The sequence below is a fragment of the Macaca mulatta genome, chromosome 2, assembly GCF_049350105.2.
Source record: "Macaca mulatta isolate MMU2019108-1 chromosome 2, T2T-MMU8v2.0, whole genome shotgun sequence".
Classification (NCBI taxonomy): Eukaryota; Metazoa; Chordata; class Mammalia; order Primates; family Cercopithecidae; genus Macaca; species Macaca mulatta.
Genome location: NC_133407.1, coordinates 37,389,846 through 37,398,825, shown reverse-complemented (window position 1 = coordinate 37,398,825; position 8,980 = coordinate 37,389,846). Strand labels below are relative to the sequence as shown.

At 48.2% G+C, this 8,980-nt stretch overlaps 1 pseudogene; it reads left to right on the top strand.

Moving 5' to 3' along the window:
• Positions 1-2,568: 2,568 nt before the first annotated feature.
• Positions 2,569-3,055, top strand: LOC100423295 (putative ribosomal protein eL39-like 5 pseudogene; annotated as a pseudogene).
• The last annotated feature ends 5,925 nt before the right edge of the window (positions 3,056-8,980 follow it).

Sequence of the window (8,980 nt, the reverse complement as noted above, 5' to 3'; positions counted from 1 at the left end):
AATAGGGCTCCTCACCCTCCCACCACTGCTCCTCCCTGGGCCACACCAGCCCATGGCTACATCTTCTGAGGCTTGCTGTCCAAAACAAAATGTCAGTGCCTGTGGCAGGGAGTTCCAAAGGACAGCTTGGCAACTCAGACCTGTGAACAATAAGCCCTGACAACAGTGCCATCTCACCCCAGTACCTTTGGCCAGGGGCTTCCAAAGCATCTGCACCTTCTGTGAGATCCAGTCTGTGGAAAGTCACGTTAATGTTTCCTTGGCATAGACCAAGGAGAACAGGAAATCAGTCCCAGTGTACCCAGCACATGTACGTGCATGTGCATTTGTGTGCATGTGTGCACATGCGTGCCTCACCCTGTGTCCCAGAGACAGGTGTGAGGGGCACCGATATCTTCTGGCTAGTGTCCCTGCAGGGCATGGGTGCTCTCCAGCCACATGGTCACCAGTGCATCTGAGTGACATTTCCTCTCAGGAAAGGGGATGAGTGAGCTGCTCGGTGCCCTGTGAAATGCAGTCTAATGAAGTTCCGGAACTAGTGAAGCTGCAGGCTGTGGCAGGGATGGTGAGGCCCTTGGGGGGGAGGTGTTTGCCCTCTGTGTCTAACACCTGTGAAGGGGTGGAGCCTGGGCCGGAACCCAGGTGGCTCAGCAGGGCCCTTTGGAGCCCAAGTTCCTCTTTGAGGGGCAGCCCTAACCTGCCTGCCCTGCCTCCACCCAGTGCCTCCACCAACAGGGCTGGGGATGTGGCTCGGGGGCAGCTCATGGCTCCAAGGGCTGGAGGGCAGCCTATGAGTGGCTGCCCCAGCCTCTCTCACTTCTCTCACCTCCTGGTTAATTGTTAACTCTTCCCCTGGCATAAGTATGTGCCAGGCTCAGCAAGCTTGGTGAAAATATGCCAAGATAAGGGCAGAAAAATGGGGCCCAGTCACCCAGAGATAGCCAAAGCCATTTTACAGCCCCCGAAGAACAGCTAGACAGGAAAGCTTGCAGTACCACTCTGCCATCTCCTAGCACAAGTAACGGGCTGGCCAGGATGAAGTCGTCCCTGAGCAGGCCTTGCTGGGAGTGACTGACCCTTCTGGAGGTGGTCCAGAAACCCCCGCAACCAGCAGTGCATTCCTGGACGTGCCATGCCTGGATCTAACACGGGAGACGTGCCACAGCAATTGAACGCTCAGCATCTTTTTTTTTTTTCCAAACAAGATAGAATTCACATACCATAAAATTCACCCTTTTGAAGTGCATCATTCAGTGGTGTTTTGTATCACAGCATCTACTTTAAGCCAGTGGTCAACCACAGGTCATCACCAAATGCGCCACCAGTGGGCCATATGGACACAATTAGAAGTGTTATTGGATCTGCTGCCTTCACACTTGTCGGCTCCTCTTTCCTAGGCTGACACTTTGAACTTTCTATTGCAGACAGTCCCCTTTCACCCATCCTGGGCCCAGCAGCCCCAGAGCACCTCTGCTGGGCTGCAGCCAGGACACTATCTGCTCTGAGCTGGAGCCTCCCACATCTCATTCCCTAGGCTGCCAGGGTGGAGGTCCTGAGGTTTGGAAAGGAGGCCCGTGAGCCCTGAGGCGCCCATGTCTGCTAAGGTTTTCCGGAGTCAAGGAGCATTGGCAGGGGTGGGTCCAATTTTGTGAGGTCTGAAGCTTGTATAATTTAGAGGACCTTCTTTAAGAAAAAGAATGCAAAATGGTGAATACAAAATTAGGTCTAGAGTTTTGGAAGGGGCCTGTTCTAGTGAGCACCCGAGCTACAAGGTTCATTAGCTTCACAGTAAATCTTTGCCTGCCTGGGCATTGGGCATTGTGTTTCCCTGATGGGAATGGAGCTCTGGGAAGTGCCCAGGACTTCGGTTCATCCTTGTCTCTCCCAGGTGAGGCTTGGATCTGGAAGTCAATGAAGTTGGTTTTTCTTCTGCAGATGAAGTGGCTGGTTCTGGATGTCCACTAAAAACAGCCCCTTCTGTAGGGCAGAGGTACCCATAAAGGGAGCCTGGGGTCCAGGCGAATGAAGGGGGTATCACCGCAGAGCCTGGACGAAAGGGCTGACCAGTTCGCTGAGGACCAAACTGTAATTGACTCTCATGTGCACCCTGCTCTCACCCACCAGCCAAACCTCCAGCCCCCAGCGGGAGTGGGAGTGGGGCATATCTGACAGTTGGCTCTCGGAGTGCCCTGGAGAGCCATGCCACTTGCACTTGATTGCAAAAGGGACACATTCTACTCTAGTCTGTGGGCCTGTCAGCTTTTGAATCTGAGCCAGCCCGGTGTCATGATCTGTCCTGAGATAAATGCCTCTTGCAAGTCCAAAGGCTCCTACCTGGGGGCACATTCCAGATGTGTTGGGCAATAATTTGGTTATTTCCCTGCACAGGTTTGTCTCTTCTTGCATCAAGTTGGCCTTCTTTTCAAGCTTCAGGAGCCTTGAAAAGAGCCCTGCCCAGTCTCTCTTCTGAAGCCTTTGCTTGCTCAACACAGTGTACTATGGAAATCTTCAGAGCATGTTGCATTATGGCAAAAATACCAAAATCTCAACCATAGAGTGACTAACTACAAAAACCACAGCTAGTTTTGTCTTGAAAATTACAATAACCCTTTTTAACTTAAAAAGAAAAACAGGCCCCTCTCTCTTTCTTTCTCCACCATCGTAGTGTGTGTTTGGCTCCGCCTCTCGCCATGTCTTCTCACAAGACTTTCAAGATTAAGCAATTCCTGGCCAAGAAACAAAAGCAAAATCATCCCATTCCCCAGTGGATTCGGATGAAAACTGGTAATAAAATCAGGTACAGCTCCAAAAGGAGACATTGGAGAAGAACCAAGCTGGGTCTGTAAGGAATTGCACACGAGATGGCACACGTATTTATGCTGTCCGAAGGTCACAATCGTGTTACCATGTCAAGCTGAAAATGTCACCACTGTCTGGACAGTTGGACATGTTTTTTTGGGAGTATGCTTTTTCTCTCTGAATCTGTTAGGAACATGCTGGTTGACTGGGTTCTGTAATAAATACGTGAGACCTTTTTCATTTCAAAAAAGAAAAATAGGCCTCCTTCCCAGGGGCTCCGGATTTCACCAGCCTTCTGTGCATGCCCAGCCATATAAACCGCACAGGGGTGGCTCCAAGTGCACTGTGGCCTCTTTGAACTGCAGGCCTTTGCACATCCCAATCCTTTTCCTCGCAATGCCTTTCTCATCTCTTTTCTCCTCCAGCTTGAACATCACTTCCTCCCGGCAGTCGCCCCTCTGCAGCTTCCTTTCTGCTCCCACAGGACCATGATGGGGAGGAGAGCTGGGGCGTGCAGGATGGAGGAGCTCTTGCTAGCAGACATTAAGACTCATGTCTTAATGTCGCACCCCTCTTGGGTGAGAAGGAGCCACAGGTAAAAAGACATAACCGAGCTTTTCAATGATACAGGTGTTTACTCTTGTCCTTGCGCTGGTGTCACAGGTGGCCCTGCTTGAACAGTAGCCCTGTAGGATATTCTGACCAAAGGTCTCAAGCCCTTCCTCCTTGGCCAGGCACCCATGCCCCTTCGCCATTCACTGAAAGTGGGAGAGGTGGGAGAAGGTAAAAGGGACTCTGTGGGTGGAGTCTTCAGGTCAGAGAAGGAGAAGCTGTGCCCGAGGGCTTGGGGAGCGGAGTGGATGAGCAGGTGGAGGTGGAGGTGGAGGTGGGTGTGTGAGCCCAGAACTGGCCCTGCCAGATGGCTGGTCCCTGAGTCAGGCCCAGGCGCTGACTGCCACGTGGGCAGTAGCCAGCCCCAGTCATGGGAACGGCAGGCGGAATCAGAACTCTCTCCACCCCTAGGAGGGCCGCACCTGCCTGGAGCTTCTCCTGCCTGGCCCTGACAGCCCTGGGCTCCCTCTGGGAAAGGATAGGGGCAGGGGCAGCGGCAAGGGTAGGGTGGGGTGGAACACTTGTTATCAGGGCAGCAGTTCCCAGCCATGCCTTGTAGTGTTAGGGTCCCTAGAATAACTCACAGGGTTTGTCGATCAAGGCCACAAAGATCTGAGCCAGGCAAGGTCCAGGGAAAGGCTTTCCCGGAGCCTCCATGCCATCCCCAGGTGCCAACCTCCCTCCCCTTCCTCCCTGGAAGCCAGAGCACCACAATAAAGGGAGGGGGAGAGGTTGGTGATGCCTTCTGGGGAGTGGAAGCATTTGTCTCCCAGTCCCTGCCCCTTCTGTTCCCAAGTTCATGGGAAAGGAGGACCTGTCCTGTGCCACAAGAAAGACTCTGGCCCTCACACCTGTCGTTGTACCTCTACTTGGAGCAGCATTTTCAAAGGCCTGTGCTCCAGACCTGTGCCTCTTTCCTGCAGCCCCCCAGCTGGACCATCAAGGCCTGGTCCTGGGAACAGTGTGGTCAGTTCAGGGGCCTGTGGTTGAACTTTTGCTGCCATCCCACCCCATGTCCAGTGAAAGATATTCACCTCTCAGACCTTCCCTTGCACATGTGCTCACTCAACTAATAGCCGTTAAGGACCCAGCATGTGCCACATCCATTCTATATACTGGGGGGAGTCAGTGGGGAATAAAGCAGACAAAATCCCTGCCCCATGGAACTTCATTCTAGCAGGAGTGGGGTGGGGGAAGACGAACAGGAAACTAAACTTTACAGAGTATGGGAGAACAATAATTCTTAAACTCTCTCTGGTGAAAAACCAGTTGATTTTTTTTCCATCTGCATTTGAATTTCTGAGCAATGTCAAATTTAGAGATCCCCTAGCTAGAGATGTTATGGCATAGAAGCTTCCAAATGCATCCCCTCAATTTCTGTATATGTGTCCTCTTGCAGTGCTGGTCCACACTGTGTGCCAAGGTGACAAGAGCTTTGGGGGAAAGCAGGGAAGGACGAGAGGGATGAGAAGTTTGAAGCAAGGTGGTAGGGCTGCGGGAGAGTTGCAGTTTTAAAGAGGAGTTATTAAGAAGGTGACATTTGAGCAAATATTTGAAGGAGGTAAGGGAGTGAGTCATGTGTGTAACTGAGAAAGGCGCATTCCAGATAGAAGTTTTAATAAAAGGAAAGTTGAACTTCGACTGGTTGAAGCCCCCCGAGGGGTGAGGGGCAGGGGCAGGAAGCAAAGGAGCATTGTAGGAGGGACACATGTGAAGGAAAGGCCCCCCAAATCACCCCAGGCCCACCAGCATCCTGAGTGGGGCTACAGTTACATTCTACCTGGTCTCCCCTCTCCTTTCAGAACCTTCTTTCTTTACAAACCAGCTCTCAACACCTGATATGTGGGTCACTCACAACACAGGCTGTTCTTTTAATAAAATGACATTGTTTGCTGTGCACAGCGTATCTACCTCCAGCTTTGAACACAAGAGGTGCTTTAACCCAGGAGCTGGTCTGAGTCCTGCTTCTGCATCTATAGGCACAGGGCCATGACTGTGAAAAAGGTTCCATCCATCTGACTTGCTTCTGCTTCTGAGCCCAGGTTATATGGCACAGGAGATGCGGCAGGATGAAGATTCCTTCCTCCATTGAATGCAATTCCACACCTGCTCATGCACACCACATGCATACAAACACTTTCACACCAAACACACAGGCATGACATACACTCATGGGCTTGTCCACATGCACACCTGCCACAAAAACCCAGCATAAGCCTCCAGGTACACAATATGGGCATGCACACTTATACACACACGTGCACACACATACACATTTTTGGAGGCTTGAATGCACACCCATGCCCAACACACACCCCTCAGGCAGGCGCTCATGTGTCGCCTGAACATGGATTCACTCTTCCTACAGGAGAGTTTCTATTCTGAGCAAACATCCAGCATCTGCAGTCAATGGCAAACAGGTGAATGGGACAAAATTCACTCATGTGTCCTGGTGGCCCCACCAATACAGCCCTGAAGGAGCAGGCAGCAGGCTTGTTCCCTCACCACCAGGCCCGTCAGAAGGGCAAGACCAAGGTGGGGATCAGGTCTGGGTAGGAGTGCACTTAGAGCTTCTGGGTACTGACTCAAGGTCAGGAGCCAATAGCCTTGTGCGTTCCTGACAAGTAGGTCACCATGACAAGGAGCACTGGCTCACATGCTGGGACCTAAAGTTGACTGGAAAAGACTTGGGAAAATCCAGCTGTTGTGAGACAGCCAGTGTTAGTAGGTGTTGCTTTCCCATGCCAGTGAGTTAGGTTGGGTCTATGCAGCACCAGAGCTATGGAGTGTGTGTCAGCGGCCAGGGCTCTTGCTCAGCACAGCAAAGACTAGGAGAAGAGGGCAGTGGCTTAGGAGGGATTGTAGTGCTGGGAAGGATGGGTGAGGCAGGGGACACATTATGAACAGTGTTATTTTTTTAGCACACCAGCATGTTAGGCACTGTGCTGGGTGTTTTTCATGTATTATCTTGCAACATACAGCCCTGCAAGTTAGATTTTATTGCCTCCATTTTACAGATGAGGAGACTGAGGCTCAGAGGGCTTAAATAAATTACTCTAGGTCCTCAGCTAATAAGGGCAGAGCTGGGATATGAGTCAGGGCTTATCTGACTGCAGATCTCAGACTTTCTCAACACCATCATGTTGAAGCTAAAACTTGCATTTTAAACTGTCAAAAGCAAGAGAGACCTAAGGAGACATGGTAACTAAAGGTACAGTGGTATCCTAGATGTGATCCTGGAACAGAAAAAAAAAACCACGAACTTTAGTTAATGACAATTAGCTGTGATACATGTACAATTAATTGTGTTACAAGTACTTTACTAATGTACAAGTGTTAATAATAGAGGAAACTGGGTGCAGGGTATACAGAAACTATTTATACTATCTTCATAATGATTCTGCAAATCTAAAACTGTCCTAAAATAATAGACTTATTTTTTAAACCTTGCATTTTTGCCAGCAACAGGAAGTAGTAGATAACCAACATTCCAAGGTGCAGCCTGTATATAAGGCCTGAAGAGGCCGTGATCCCTGGAAAGTTTCTCAAAATAAGAGGCCATTCTGGACTTTGTACCACTGAGTTCCCATCACCTACATAACTTGAAATAGAGACATTAATTGCAGGGCTGTGATCACAGCCAAGGCCACCTTCCTAAATGGGGCAAAAGGGCACTGAAGTCAGGCAGAGCAGCTGCAAACTGGCATGAATTCCCAAGGCTGTGGCAGAGAATTCTTGCTGGGTGTGCCTGTACCTCCCTGACAATGTGGCCTGGCCAGGCTGATGTCCCTCCATTTTCTCAACTGTTGCCACTAGAATGTAGTGGGAAAAATGTATAACTCTTATACTTCTTTTGTTAATTTATTCTTAAATATCTTATTCTTAGTAATACTACTATAAATGTAATTGTTTTCTTGATTTCATTTTCTCATATTTTATTTCTAGTACATGAAATAAAATTCATTTTTGCATATTGATCTCATGTTTTGTCACCTTGCTGAACTTGCTTATTAGTCTTAATAGTTTTTTAGTGGATTCCTTAGGATTTTCTATATACTGCAAGATTATGGCATCTACAAATAGAGATAGTTTAAGTTCTTTCTTTCTAATCTTGATGCTTTTTATTTCATTTTCTTGCCTAAGTACTCTAGCCACAAGCTTCAGTACAATGTTGAATAGAATTGGTGGGAACAAATATCCTTGCCTTGTTCCTGATCTTAAGGGTAAAGCATTCAATTTTTTACCATTAAATACAACGTTAAGCTGTGGTGTTTTTAAAACAAAAAGAAAATAGTTGCCCTTTATCAGACTGAGGAAATTCCTTTCTATTCCTGGTTTGTTGAATGTTTCCATCCTGAAAGAGTGTTAAATGTTTTTAAATGCTTTTTTGGCATCTATTGAAATTATCATGTGGTTTAGTCATTAATTCTATTAATACAGTATATTATATTGATGTCCAGATGTTAAACCAACCTTGCATTCCTGGGATAAACATCATTGAGTCATAGGGTATACTCTTTCATATATGTTACTATTTCATTGAGTATTTTTCCCACAAGAATGTGATCCAGGAAAGCAGAGCCACATCTGCCCCTGCTCACCACATTGTCCCCATTCCCTCTAGCAATGCCAGGCACAGAGAGTGCTCAGTGAACCTCAACAAATGAATGAAAAAGTCAATCTATAAAACACAGGATCTCACGGGCCTCCAAAGAGTTCACACTAGGAATAGTGACCATCATATTATCACAAATGTCTAAGTATGCATAATCCACATAAACTGTAGAATCAAGGGAGGTTATAAAAAACCCAAACTCAGAATGAAGCCCTTTCTGAGTCGGGGGGCATTGGGTGGCTTGCTCCACTACAGTCAAGGGTGTCTCACTTTAGGTTCCAGACTGAGAGGTGGAAGCTTATGGGGACTTGGGGCCCTCTCTCCACATGCAGGTCCCCCCAGCCTAAGGAAACATGCCAAGGTCTCAGGTGGTGACATATGATCTAGGATTGCTATGAGCAAACATAAGACAGATGAGTGGGTATGTTGTGGAAAGCAGAGTATGTTGTGGAAAGCAGGGTCTTGTTTGCTGTGGTCTGGGGATCTGTGGACCCTGTGGCAGTCAAGCTTGTCCCTGTTGACAGGTATGATCCTAATACAACTTCTAAGCAGGTTTCTTAAGCTCATCCTGAGATCACAGCTATTAATCTAAACTCTGGGGGCTGGCATGAGGATTAAATGAGATAATGAATGAAGACCCTTAGCATGATGCCCAACATAGACTAAGTGTTCAGTACCTTTGTTTTATGCTAACTTTTATTATTGTTTTATGCTTTTATTATTTTTACAATTATTTTAGAAGGAAGTCCACTGACAGCCAGACTCTCTTGTAGCTTCATTTTATTCATAACTTCAAAAATCTGGCAGTCTCTTCCAGTAGGTACCACTTGAGTCAATCCAAGACCCAAAGAGCACAAGGTGCTCCCCAGGAGCAGCTGGCTGGGCACCACCCTCACCTGCTACCTGGGCACAGATGAGGGGTGCTTCAAGACAAAGAGAAAAGAAAGCTTTTCT